Source organism: Episyrphus balteatus, chromosome 2 (genome assembly GCF_945859705.1).
Source record: "Episyrphus balteatus chromosome 2, idEpiBalt1.1, whole genome shotgun sequence".
Classification (NCBI taxonomy): domain Eukaryota; kingdom Metazoa; phylum Arthropoda; class Insecta; order Diptera; family Syrphidae; genus Episyrphus; species Episyrphus balteatus.
The window spans coordinates 33,396,535-33,409,944 of record NC_079135.1 but is presented as its reverse complement, the minus strand read 5'-3'; the positions used below and the strand labels follow the sequence as shown (position 1 = coordinate 33,409,944).

The 13,410-nt window shown below is 33.2% G+C and overlaps 1 protein-coding gene across 8 annotated transcripts in view; it reads right to left on the bottom strand.

Annotated features, from left to right (window-relative positions):
- Positions 1–13,410, bottom strand: part of LOC129909189 (probable serine/threonine-protein kinase nek3) — a 186,978-nt gene that overhangs the window by 111,757 nt on the left and 61,811 nt on the right. For 2 of the 8 annotated variants that reach the window (XM_055986205.1, XM_055986206.1), the window contains exon 2: positions 3,731–3,971. The exons of the other annotated variants lie outside the window; for them this stretch is intronic. The gene's annotated coding sequence lies outside the window, so the exon portion shown is untranslated. The remainder of the gene's footprint in view (positions 1–3,730; positions 3,972–13,410) is intronic. 8 annotated transcript variants of the gene reach the window in all.

Below are 13,410 nucleotides of genomic sequence, written 5' to 3'. Positions count from 1 at the left end.
ATGACGCCCGCGTCACTTTATCATAAAATGACGCCCGCGTCACTTTGTCATAAAATGACTCCCGCGTCACTTTCTCATAAAATGACGCCCGCGTCACTTTCTAATAAAATGACGCCCGCGTCACTTTATTATAAAATGACGCGCGTCACTTTCTCATAAAATGACGCCCGCGTCACTTTCTCGTCACTTTATTATAAAGTGACACCTGACACCTGCGTCACTTTATCATATAAAATGACGCTCGCGTCACTTTATCATAAAATGACGCCCGCGTCACTTTCTCATAAAATGACGCCCGCGTCACTTTATTATAAAATGACGCCCGCGTCACTTTCTCATAAAATGACGCGCGTTACTTTCTCATAAAATGACGCCCGCGTCACTTTATTATAAAATGACGCGCGTCACTTTCTCATAAAATGACGCCCGCGTCACTTTCTCATAAAATGACGCGCGTCACTTTCTCATAAAATGACGCCCGCGTCACTTTAGAAAGTGACGCCTGACGCTTGCATCACTTTATCATAAAATGACACCCGCGTCACTTTATTATAAAATGACGCGCATCACTTTCTCATAAAATGACGCCCGCGTCACTTTCTCATAAAATGACGCCCGCGTCACTTTATTATAAAATGACGCCCGCGTCAATTTATCATAAAATGACGCCCGCGTCACTTTCTCATAAAATGACGCCCGCGTCACTTTATTATAAAATGACGCCCGCGTCAATTTATCATAAAATGACGCCCGCGTCACTTTCTCATAAAATGACGCCCGCGTCACTTTATTATAAAATGACGCCCGCGTCACTTTATTATAAAATGACGCCCGCGTCACTTTATTATAAAATGACGCCCGCCTCACTTTGTCATAAAATGAAGCCCGCGTCACTTTGTCATAAAATGACGCCCGCGTCACTTTATTATAAAGTGACACCTGACACCTGCGTCACTTTATCATATAAAATGACGCTCGCGTCACTTTATCATAAAATGACGCCCGCGTCACTTTCTCATAAAATGACGCCCGCGTCACTTTATTATAAAATGACGCCCGCCTCACTTTGTCATAAAATGAAGCCCGCGTCACTTTGTCATAAAATGACGCCCGCGTCACTTTATTATAAAGTGACACCTGACACCTGCGTCACTTTATCATATAAAATGACGCTCGCGTCACTTTATCATAAAATGACGTGCGTCACTTTCTCATAAAATGACGCCCGCGTCTCTTTATCATAAAATGACGCCCGCGTCACTTTCTCATATTTTGTATTATGTTTTTAGTGAGATATGTTCTTTTGACCAAACAAGAATAAGATTATTTCGAGTTGTGTCCTTAGTGCCAATATTGCAATTAGTTTTTTTTAAGAATTTAAATTTTTCGGACTTTCTGCTATTTACATTTGGTTTTTTAAACGAATCAATCGATTAAAATATTTTCCGTCATTGACCAAAAAAGCAAAAGAACTGAGTTATGCTGTTTTGACCAAACACTTATTTAAAAGTTTAAGCATTTTTGCTCCGTCAAAAGAGCACAAGTTGGAGTTATGCCATTATGATCAAACATAATTTTAGAAAAAGGACTTAAGTTTGGTTAGGATCATTGAATATCTTTGGAACTAGTGTACTTAGAGTTATGCTGTTAAGACCAAACGAAAATAAATTTTTTTTAAATAGTTCTGTATACATACTTACTAATTTAAAAAAAAAAATGGACTTATGCTAACAATACCAAACTCCATAGATTTAAAGTAATAATGTAATTAATTTTTTCAATTTTTTTTTTGTTATAGTTTTGCTACCAAAAACTTTTCTTTTAAATATGTACGTATGTAGTACCTATCACGGCTGTTCTGATTTCCATTCGAATTCTATTTTCTACCGTTTTCGAATTTATGGTGCTCCAAATTCAATTCAATTTTCTGCAATAAAAATGTAAATAATTCAGTTATTTATAAGATATTTTTTTAAAAAAGAATATTAAATCGTTAAAATGTATATCTACACTATTTTTTTTTTAACAAAACACTATTTTAAATGATTTTGATCACAAAACAAAATATGCCATTTGATTTTTTTTTTTAAGAAAAGGCATTGTTCAGAAAAAAAATTTGGTAACTCTTTAGAACCGTTTAAAAAAAAAAATAATTTTTTATTAATACAAATTTTCTAACATCTTTCAAAAAAAGAGTTGGTATGCCATTTTGAAAAAACTAACTAATAAACACTTAAAAACAAAATTTCAAATCATTTCACTAACCCGTTTTCAAAGAATTGATTTTTCAAAGAAAAAAAATTTTAATATTTTTTAAAAAGCCAAAAATGTGTTTTTTGAAAATTATATAAAACTTTAATATAACGGTTACTTAAACGCTTTTTTATACAAATTTTCGTTGAAATCAGGTTAGTCGTGTACGGGATATTCAGAAACCAATAAAAAAAGCGTTCTATTACAAGTACCGTTAATAACGGTACAAAAAATATTTTTTTTATTTCAAAAGTTGACTATGAAAATTGATAGATCATAGAAGAATTTTTTAAAGCAATTAAAAGACTGATCCATTAATTTATGGATTAAGCCTGAACTACATCAAAACACAAAGTCAAAAAAGTACAAAAAAGTAAAAAAAAGCTCAAAATATAAAAATCACATGTATATTTACCTGACATCTATTGGAAAAAAATTAATTAAAAAAGCTCTTTTGTTTTTGAAGTTTTAAATTTCAAATAAAAAAAAATTGAAAAAGTAAACAAATTACAGTCAACTCCATCTAAGTCGAATCGTCACAGGACACGAAAATTGGTTCGAGTTAGAGGGAAATTCGACTAAGAGGAATCTATTTAATCTTTTTGCTGCAGTCGATTTTATTAAAAACGGTAAAAAAATTTGAGTTAGAGGAAAATTTGACCTAATATACTGGAAAAAATTTAGGGATCAAAAAAAAAAATTCCAAATTTTTGGGCAAATTTCAACAGGCCGTAACTTCGAAAGAAATGGTCGTACAAGAAATCGATTAAGAAGGAAATTGTAGCTCCAAGTGTCTTGTTTTTGGATTAGAACTTTAAAAATTTTGAACCTCTGCGGTTTTTGAGTAATCGTAGAAAAACCAGCAACAAAAAAATTTTCAAAATTTTTTTAGTTTTTTTTTTTGGTCTACGGGCGTGGAACACCTCGATACGTTCACTTCTCGCCGAGATATCGGTCTTCAAATGGAAAAGGATCCTTTTGTGTTTGATTATCGATATCTCAGCAACCAATGATCGCACAGAAAGTTAAAGGTGGGTTTCAAGAACTTGAATGAATTCTCCTTAACGGCTAGCCATTGCTTTTCCAAAAAAAAAATGAATATTTGAAATTGAAACTTACTTACTTAGGGTGACCATTTGAACCATTGAAAACTCTTTGATTTTATTTATTTCTTGCAATATCTATAGCTAGCACGTTATTTTAAGATTAAAACAAATATTTTGGAAGATATCATGCAAACTAGTTTATTTTGGAATATTTTTTAGATATTTTGGTTATCTTAGTTTGTTACTTATTTTTTATTGTCTACAAATTAAACTAAAATTTATAGATTCCCCAACCATGCTTTAAAACATTTTTTTAAGAAAATCAATTTTTTAAGTACCAACACCTTAAGCATTTCGATATCCGCAACCCAAGAAAAAGCCAGCAAATTTCGCCCAAATCATCATATCGATTTTCTGTCAATTCTACTCACCTCTGAGTCAAAAGTTTGCACTAAACTTTGTTGCTTGCAAAAAAGTTTTTTTTTTGTTTTTCCACTTGACTCCTATAGTTTTATTCTAGTTTGCTTCACGCACCGTATTCACGTCTGCGATGGTTCCTCTTCGCCCTCATGCGACGAAGCCAGCTACATTCCATAAAGATGTAGATAGATGTCTCTACCAGAGTTGTGATGTTGCCCGCAACTTCCACCAGAATATACACACCCAACGAATCTAAACGTTAAAATTGACAAAGAAAAATGATAAAACGTTATATCGTCAAAAAGCCGGAAGAACTTCTAGCGAAAGATGACACGATGATGATGATGATAGCTGAGTTTTCTTTTATGTATGTATTTTTTTCCTACTTTTTGTTGTCTAAGATAGTTTTCATTCTTATTATTTGCCATAATGATATGAAAACCTTTAGCGAAGAAGAGTAGCATCAGCAGTCTAGCAACAACAACATTGATGCTGACAATAACTACTGCTCTATGATGGAATAAAAAAAAGAAAAGAATAAGCAAGAAAGAAAGAAGAGAAGCAGGAGAAGCAAAAAGAAAAAATTAGAAAGCGAAAGAAATCACCATCATCAATTTATTTCCTCTATATACCACAGTCAAAAGTGTCCCAAAGCAATACCCCACCCACGAAAACTATATTTAGCCACCCTAACCTCCCCTACACTGTTATCAGGGGATGGTCTCCAAATCAAGACATCAGTGAACGAGCAGAAGTGAAACTGCAAAATTGACTTTAAAGTTTCTTTTCTGGTATATTTCTTCAGCAGCAGAGCCAAATCCAGTAGTAGTATACCAAAAAAAACTGTTTTATTTTGTCTCTGCGTGAAAGTCGAGGATGTGAGAAAACTTCAAGACAACAAATAAGAAGTATAGTTTTAGGGAACAAAAAATCCATTTCTGTGCCCCCAAACGACAGATTATTTTCATGACTTTGTTAGCTAACACGATGCTGGTGGAGAATAGTAAAAGTGGGAAAACAACAACTTGTAGTAAATAAATCTTTTTCTGCTGTGTGTTGTCTTTTTTTTCCGAGAATTTTTTTTGGACACTTTTGGAGTTGTCTTTTAGTTTTTTTCTTTTAAGAATAGAAAATGTAATATCTTTAATCAAGAAAAGTATGAGAATCAAAGTTTGCAGACCTTAGTCAAGAAAGTTTCTGTCTTTTGTGAGATATTTCATTTAAAAAAAAACCTCTACCTTTGATCACTTTTGTCGTTTTAGTTAGTAGTCCAGTGACAGTTTGCTGTCTCCAAAATTACTGATTCGAGAAAAGGTTTGGGCATGTGTAAGTACTTATTTTTCTTCCAAATAGAATGTGATGAGTAGCGGAAAGAAATGCTTTTCGGCTATAGACTTCCTTAACAATCTTAAGAACATCGCAAAAGATTGAGTTTTCTCTGTTAGCTGAAAAGCATATTGATATTTGGAGAAATCTATCGAGAACAAGGAGGATTCTCACTGTGGATCGGAATTAAAATAGAATTATAGTTTTGTAGAAATCCTAACCCAAGCAACAATTTTACTTTCATAGGGTCCATTTTCTTCGATTCGGCAAGCTATAGTTTGTATACGTTTAGTTTAAGGCTTACTTACGCAAATCATCCATTTTGGAAATAAATTAGGTCTCCTTAAAGCTATCTCGAAGTGTTTAGAAGAAGCCTTGTAAATATAAGTTATAAGACCTGTTTGAACCGTTCTAAAGAAGCCTTATATTTTCAAGTGATAGAAGGCTTTCATAAGACCTGTTCTAAGAGGTTCTTGTAAGTATGCAATGTTTTCATCTCATAAGTATGCAATGTTTTTCACCAGTAAGTATGCAAAGCTTTTATCCTGCAGATATGCAATGTTTGTAAGTCTTTAGAAAAAAACATTGCATTTTTATGTGAGGTTTCAATTAGCTCCCTTTTTCCACTCATCTCTAATATTCGATTATGGTCTACTAGTAAGGTGCTGGCGTGGTATGCAGAGGTACGTGGGATAGATTCCTGGCCGGAGCATGTGAAAATAAAAAATGTGTTTTTTCAATTAAAATAATATTCCTACCATTTCAGAACAACAGAAAAAGCAGTAGAATTTCCGAAAAAGGAGAAAAAACTAAATGGAAGTAATGAAATAAAATAAAAAGTAGAAAATGCAAACAGAAAAAATCAAGAGGAAATAAAAAAAATTAAATAAAATTCAATAAATTCTTTTTTTTTATGCATAAATTCAACATTTCCTACAACACCTGGAACAACTTCTATAAGGCCTTATTATAACATCCTACGCAAGTGCATTAGGTAAATAAACCCTCTGCAGGAAGACCTCCGTAAGGCCATTTTAAGCTGTTTGTCACAAGCTATTAGCTTGTGGATTACCTGTGAAGGAAAGTCCTATGCAATTTCGGTAAAATGCGCCAAAATGATTTATATAAGACCTGTCCTTCTTGTTATGAAAACCAAAAAATAGCTTGCATTGACCCTTATGAAAGCTAAATTGTTACTTGGGAATTCATATTTCCTTACAGTGTTAAATACGAGCTCAGCAGCTAAACCCGTCAAATCTTATGAAATCAAAATCACATTGAAAAAAATGGTACAAACAGTGAAGAATCTGTCAGAATAATTACTCTTGTAATTACAGATTATTCTAATTGAATAAAATTTCTTAGTTTTGATGTAAGTTAGGGTAGTCAAAAAAAAATATTTGCTTGAACTTTGTACATCATATTACCGCTGTGAAATTTCAAATGGTTATCTTACGTAATAGTCGGAGAGGCGACCGTCGAGTTACTTAGCTCATAAGGTTAGAGGTTAAAATTGGTGTCAAATGAAAGATAAATTGATACTGAAAATAAAAAAATAGGGTTGCCACTTCTAAAATGGGAACTTCCATGTGGCAACCCTATTTGAAAGGAAAAATTGTCACATAACTAATACATTCATATCTTTGTTATTTGGCCAGATAAAAGTTTTTTTTTAAATGCCAAACGAAAGTCAAAATATTAAAAAAAAATAATAAAATAATATAAAGAACGTAACCCTACAAATGTGGCAACCCCATTCAAATGAATACAACACTGACAAAAATCTTCTTTGCAGAAAACAGTATAACTTTTTATGCACTAGAAAGCTAAACTATACGCCATATTTTAGATAATACTCCCTTCTATCTAAAAAATGTTGGGTGCCACCTCGCAAATGCAGACAAGTACTCGGCAACCCTACTCAAATGCTAAAAAACCCAAAAATCACTTGTTTTTTGGCCAAAGTGTATAATATTTGACCGAGTTAAAGGCTGTAAAATACATCATGTTTAGCTAAGACTCTCTTCTATCTAAAAAATGTCGGGTGCCACCCCGCAAATGTAGACAAGTACTCGGCAACCCTACTCAAATGCTAAAAAACCCAAAAATCACTTGTTTTTTGGCCAAAGTGTATAATATTGGCTAGAGTTAAAGGCTATAAAATACATCCTGTATAGCTTAGACTCTCTTCTATCTAAAAAATGTCGGGTGCCACCCCGCAAATGTAGACAAGTACTCGGCAACCCTACTCAAATGCTAAAAAACCCAAAAATCACTTGTTTTTTGGGCAAAGTGTATAATATTTGATCGAGTTAAAGGCTGTAAAATACATTATGTTTAGCTTAGACTCTCTTCTATCTAAAAAATGTCGGGTGCCATCCCGCAAATGTAGACAAGTACTCGGCAACCCTACTCAAATGCTAAAAAACCCAAAAATCACTTGTTTTTTGGGCAAAGTGTATAATATTTGATCGAGTTAAAGACTATAAAATACATCATGTTTAGCTAAGACTCCCTTCTATCTAAAAAATGTCGGGTGCCACCTCGCAAATGCAGACAAGTACTCGGCAACCCTACTCAAATGCTAAAAAACCCAAAAATCACTTGTTTTTTGGGCAAAGTGTATAATATTTGATCGAGTTAAAGGCTGTAAAATACATTATGTTTAGCTTAGACTCTCTTCTATCTAAAAAATGTCGGGTGCCACCCCACAAATGCAGACAAGTACTCGGCAACCCGAGTACTTGTCTGCATTTGCGGGGAGGCACCCGACATTTTTTAGATAGAAGAGAGTCTTAGCTAAACATGATGTATTTTACAGCCTTTAACTCGATCAAATATTATACACTTTGGCCAAAAAACAAGTGGTTTCTGCGTTTTTTAGCATTTGAGTAGGGTTGCCGAGTACTTGTCTACATTTGCGGGGTGGCACCCGACATTTTTTAGATAGAAGAGAGTCTAAGCTATACAGGATGTATTTTATAGCCTTTAACTCTATCCAATATTATACACTTTGGCCAAAAAACAAGTGATTTTTGGGTTTTTTAGCATTTGAGTAGGGTTGCCGAGTACTTGTATACATTTGCGGGGTGGCACCCGACATTTTTTAGATAGAAGAGAGTCTAAGCTAAACATGATGTATTTTACAGCCTTTAACTCGATCAAATATTATACACTTTGGCCAAAAAACAAGTGATTTTTGGGTTTTTTAGCATTTGAGTAGGGTTGCCGAGTACTTGTCTACATTTGCGGGGTGGCACCCGACATTTTTTAGATAGAAGAGAGTCTAAGCTAAACATAATGTATTTTACAGCCTTTAACTCGATCAAATATTATACACTTTGGCCAAAAAACAAGTGATTTTTGCGTTTTTTAGCATTTGAGTAGGGTTGCCGAGTACTTGTCTGCATTTGCGAGGTGGCACCCGACATTTTTTAGATAGAAGAGAGTCTAAGCTATACAGGATGTATTTTATAGCCTTTAACTCGATCAAATATGATACACTTTGGCCAAAAAACAAGTGGTTTCTGCGTTTTTTAGCATTTGAGTAGGGTTGCCGAGTACTTGTCTACATTTGCGGGCTGGCACCCGACATTTTTTAGATAGAAGAGAGTCTAAGCTATACAGGATGTATTTTATAGCCTTTAACTCGATCAAATATTATACACTTTGCCCAAAAAACAAGTGATTTTTGGGTTTTTTAGCATTTGAGTAGGGTTGCCGAGTACTTGTCTACATTTGCGGGCTGGCACCCGACATTTTTTAGATAGAAGAGAGTCTAAGCTATACAGGATGTATTTTATAGCCTTTAACTCGATCAAATATTATACACTTTGCCCAAAAAACAAGTGATTTTTGGGTTTTTTAGCATTTGAGTAGGGTTGCCGAGTACTTGTCTACATTTGCGGGGTGGCACCCGACATTTTTTAGATAGAAGAGAGTCTAAGCTAAACATAATGTATTTTACAGCCTTTAACTCGATCAAATATTATACACTTTGGCCAAAAAACAAGTGATTTTTGCGTTTTTTAGCATTTGAGTAGGGTTGCCGAGTACTTGTCTGCATTTGCGAGGTGGCACCCGACATTTTTTAAATAGAAGGGAGTATTATCTAAAATATGGTGTTTAGTTTAGCTTTCTAGTGCATAAAAAGTTATACTGTTTTGTTCAAAGAAGATTTTTGTCAGTGTTGTTTTCATTTGGATGGGGTTGCCACATTTGTAGGGTCACGTCCTTTATATTATTTTATTATTTTTTTTTAATATTTTGACTTTCGTTTGGCATTTAAAAAAAAACTTTTATCTGGCCAAATAACAAAGATATGAATGTATTAGTTATGTGACAATTTTTCCTTTCAAATAGGGTTGCCACATGGAAGTTCCCATTTTAGAAGTGGCAACCCTATTTTTTTATTTTCAGTATCAATTTATCTTTCATTTGACACTAATTTTAACCTCTAACCTTATGAGCTAAGTAACTCGACGGTCGCCGCTTGGACTATAAGAGGATGCAAATATTTTATTTGAAGACCAAATATTTTATTAATTGTCTATAAAAAATAAATTAAATAAATAAAGAACGTTTAAAAAAAAGTATTTAAAATTTAAAATTTAAAAAAAAATACCGACCCGTTTTAAAAAAATTGATTTTTCAAAAAAAAAAAATTATATTTAAAAATCCAACACTGAGAGTTTTTAATTATTTTTTTAGACATTTTATTATTACGGCTACTCAGATGCTTTTATATAAAAAATTTCGTTGAAATCAGTCATTTATGAGAAAGTCAGAAATCGTTTCTATGAAAAATATTGTTAATAACGGTTCAATTTAATTTTTTATTATTTCTAAAGTTAAAAAAAAAGTGGCAACTAACCACAGTATACATGTTTTTTTTTTTTAAATTAAAATCGGTAAAGCTGTTTTTGAGAAAAAATAAACTTTATTTTTTTAGTGGCAAGTATTGTTTGTTTTGGTTCTAAAACAAATTTCAATGTTCCCTTCAGTTGTTTAGGCTGCAGCTCAAGAAAGAGATAGACGCACAGACATATAGAATTTTTGGACTTTACAAAATTAAAGATCGAATACCATTCTGGCATCAATTTACCTTAAAGGTGGTACCTTTTTTGAATTCCCCATACTAATATTCTCCACAAAATTTCATGACTTGTCAAGGAATAGCAGTACAATTTGTAATATGTTTTCATAAAAAATTTCATAATTACACTTAATAATATTGTCATCTTTTAATTTAAAAAAAAAGTCCTAGAGCCGTTTTTTTTCGAGGATTTAGAGTGGTCTTACCCCTTCTAAAAGAGTCTCTCTTGACACAAAATAAAGCATGATGGGATGAAAATTACATTCTTAAATGAGTAATGAGCCTTTGGCTACCTATAGATCATTTTTGTAAAATACAATTTAATCATTCACGACCAATTACATTCTACACACATTATAGTTTATCTCTCCTACAAACTGAATTCCCATCAAATTCAATCATACAAAACACTATCATTGTCATTCATAAATAAAGTTCAAAAATTGATAAATGTCAAATTTAAGTCCTTACTTCAAAATTTTGATGTTATACCTACTCGAATTGAAAACTATTACTTTTGCATATAATATTCAAAAATCACACATATCTACATTTATTTTCTGAGTAACAGATTCCAATTATTTTTCGAAATCAAAATTCAATCCAACAAATCATGAAACGTAGGCAATACAGACGACACCTTAGAAAGGAATGGGTAACGTGTCGTTGTCGTTGTCGTCGTTACACAGGAAGAAAAAGAAGATATTTTTACCCAAGTGATTTATCTTAATATAATTGACAGGTTGCAAACATAAATGACATGTTCTATAACTTCTTCAATTACAAATTAAGCTCAAGCACGTACGCATTTTTTCGAAAAAAAAAAAATAAAATAATAGAATCATCACAAAGAGTTAGATAGAGACAGACATATAAGGACAAAGAGTGGGTAATAGTTCTACAAATACTAAAATAGCAAACATTAGACATTCCGTTTTTGACAAGATAATGCCGAAACAGTGCTATGCAAAAATAATTGAAAACAACAATCTAAAAGTATAGGTTTTCGAAAATGGTTAACCTTTTGTTAGATATGCGAGGGAGACATTTCAATCAAATAATTGGCTTAAATATTCAAATCATTTTTCGAAGAAAGTTGAGTTTGTTTTAAAAATTCACAGAAAAAAAATTTCGATTTCGAAAACAATAAGATTTTCGACAAGAAATTTCTTTCAAACTGTTAGGTTCATAAAAACGGCACTGTGCTCAAATTGTGGACAATTTTTATAGACTCAAAACTGTCATTAATTATAGATTGCACTGGTTAACAAGGGTTCGGTTGCCGAAACAAAAATATACTTTTCTGAAGGTTTTTGTTGTGCTGAATTCGAATGCAAAGTCAGAAAAAATTGATCAGCTCCCGTTTTTGAAATATGTATTACCGTTAGAAAATGCAAAAAAAACGTTTTTTTTGACTACTTCGGACCTTTTTCTTTAATACACTCCTCGCCACTTGAATAGGACACCCTTTTTGTTTTTAATAAAGTGGATATAACTCCAGTCTCTTAATAGTTAGCTGTTCAATATTTTACTTTTTTGTGTGTCCCCTTATGCACTCTCTCTGTGAGTAAGATCATTCATTTTCAATGCCCCGTTAGTTAAATTTTGCAATTTTTTGTGGAACAACTGTGAAAAAATTGCCCCTATTTTTGTTCACTTGAATAGGACACCCCCTTTTTAATTGGTTTTCGGGTGCAAATCAAAGAAGGTGGAAATGCAAAAATGTTTTCCAATGTCTTTTAGTAATTTTTAGCTAATTTCAATTTAAATGGGTCGCGCGAAATTATTGGCAGAGGAAGAAATAGCGAAAATCTAGAGTGTCACCCGATTTTTCACCAAAAAGGTAAAAAAACGCATCAAAGCCGAAAACTTTTTTCATTTTTTTTTACGAAACGAGTCCAACTGTCGAAAAAATATGAAAGGCTTAACAATGAGTGCCGTTACTGCAGCTGACAGAAGAGCGATTCAACGACTCGCATAAAATTTACATGACTTTGCCGCCGAAAAGAACGAAAAAGTGGTTAAAAAGCAAGTGCATCCGTAGTGAAGCGAGTGATTTCGAAGGCCAAAGACTTGAGGCGATTGCAGCTTAAGAAAAAACCATGGGTTAACACCTGCAGTAAAGAACAACGCCTTAGTTTCGGTCTGTTTTATGACATGAAGTAAAGCATGTTTTCTCCAATGAGAAAAAAAATTAATTCTGGTTTTTTATATTTTTTTTCTTCCGGCTAATCCAGGAGTAAGAGGGTTAGCACTTAAGTGGCTTTTACTGTAACAAGAAAATGAAAATTTTTCCTTCCGAATAACTTTTTGGTCATTTGGTACCTATTTGATCTGGGAAATGTGCCTAAATATTTTTGGCCAGGTTTTAGACCACTGTGGGTCGTTAAAATTTTCTGCTTGTTAGTCAGTCGTATGGTACTTCACTTTATTTCTAACTGTTATTGCTGTTTTTTTTGCCAATCCGTCCCTTGTGCCCCCCCCAGAAAAAAGTCCTGGATCCGCCCCTGTAAGAGATAGAGATGAAACCATTTAGCTATCTTAAATATTTTGTTTTTAAAATGAGATTGTCAAAAATTGTATGCACATTACTGTTTAAAGGCAGATTCATCATCCAATAATTCACGTGTTTTTGTCTTGTGGCAAAATAATCAAAAATATTCATATACCTATGTAGTTGTGATATCAATTCAGCCTCCTGTTTGCCACCCCAAACACCCAAAATTTGACTAAATTTTATGACCTGCAGCTTACAAGCGAATTATTCGTCTCATCATAATAATAACATCAACACTCGTATATTCAGCCCCAAAACTCAATGCAACCATTCCTTAACAAATTTCAAAATAGAGTTTGAGGCAAAGTCACTCACACCATCTCCTAACTGACACACAGACAGGCTATTGTATCAATCATTTTGAATTCAAAACAATTAGGCTAATATTGGAATTAAACTTGAATCCCTTTTCGTTTGAGCACTCTGTGATTGTTTGCCAGGAAGAGGAAATTATACTCTCGACTCTCGTATATCAGTTTGCTGTATTGAAGTAGAAGGTATATCCACAGAAATCAAACTACACATATAATATCCTATGTCCTGTCCACCCTAGAGCGATCACAGAATTCATGCAATGCAATAAATTAATGTCATATAATCTGTCAGGATTTGCTGGCAAAAGGACGACGTCCAAGACTCTGTCCAAGTTGCCCCCAAAACGATTACGGATATCAAATCAAGTATAAAATGAGATTTTCAAAGCTTCGTGTGCT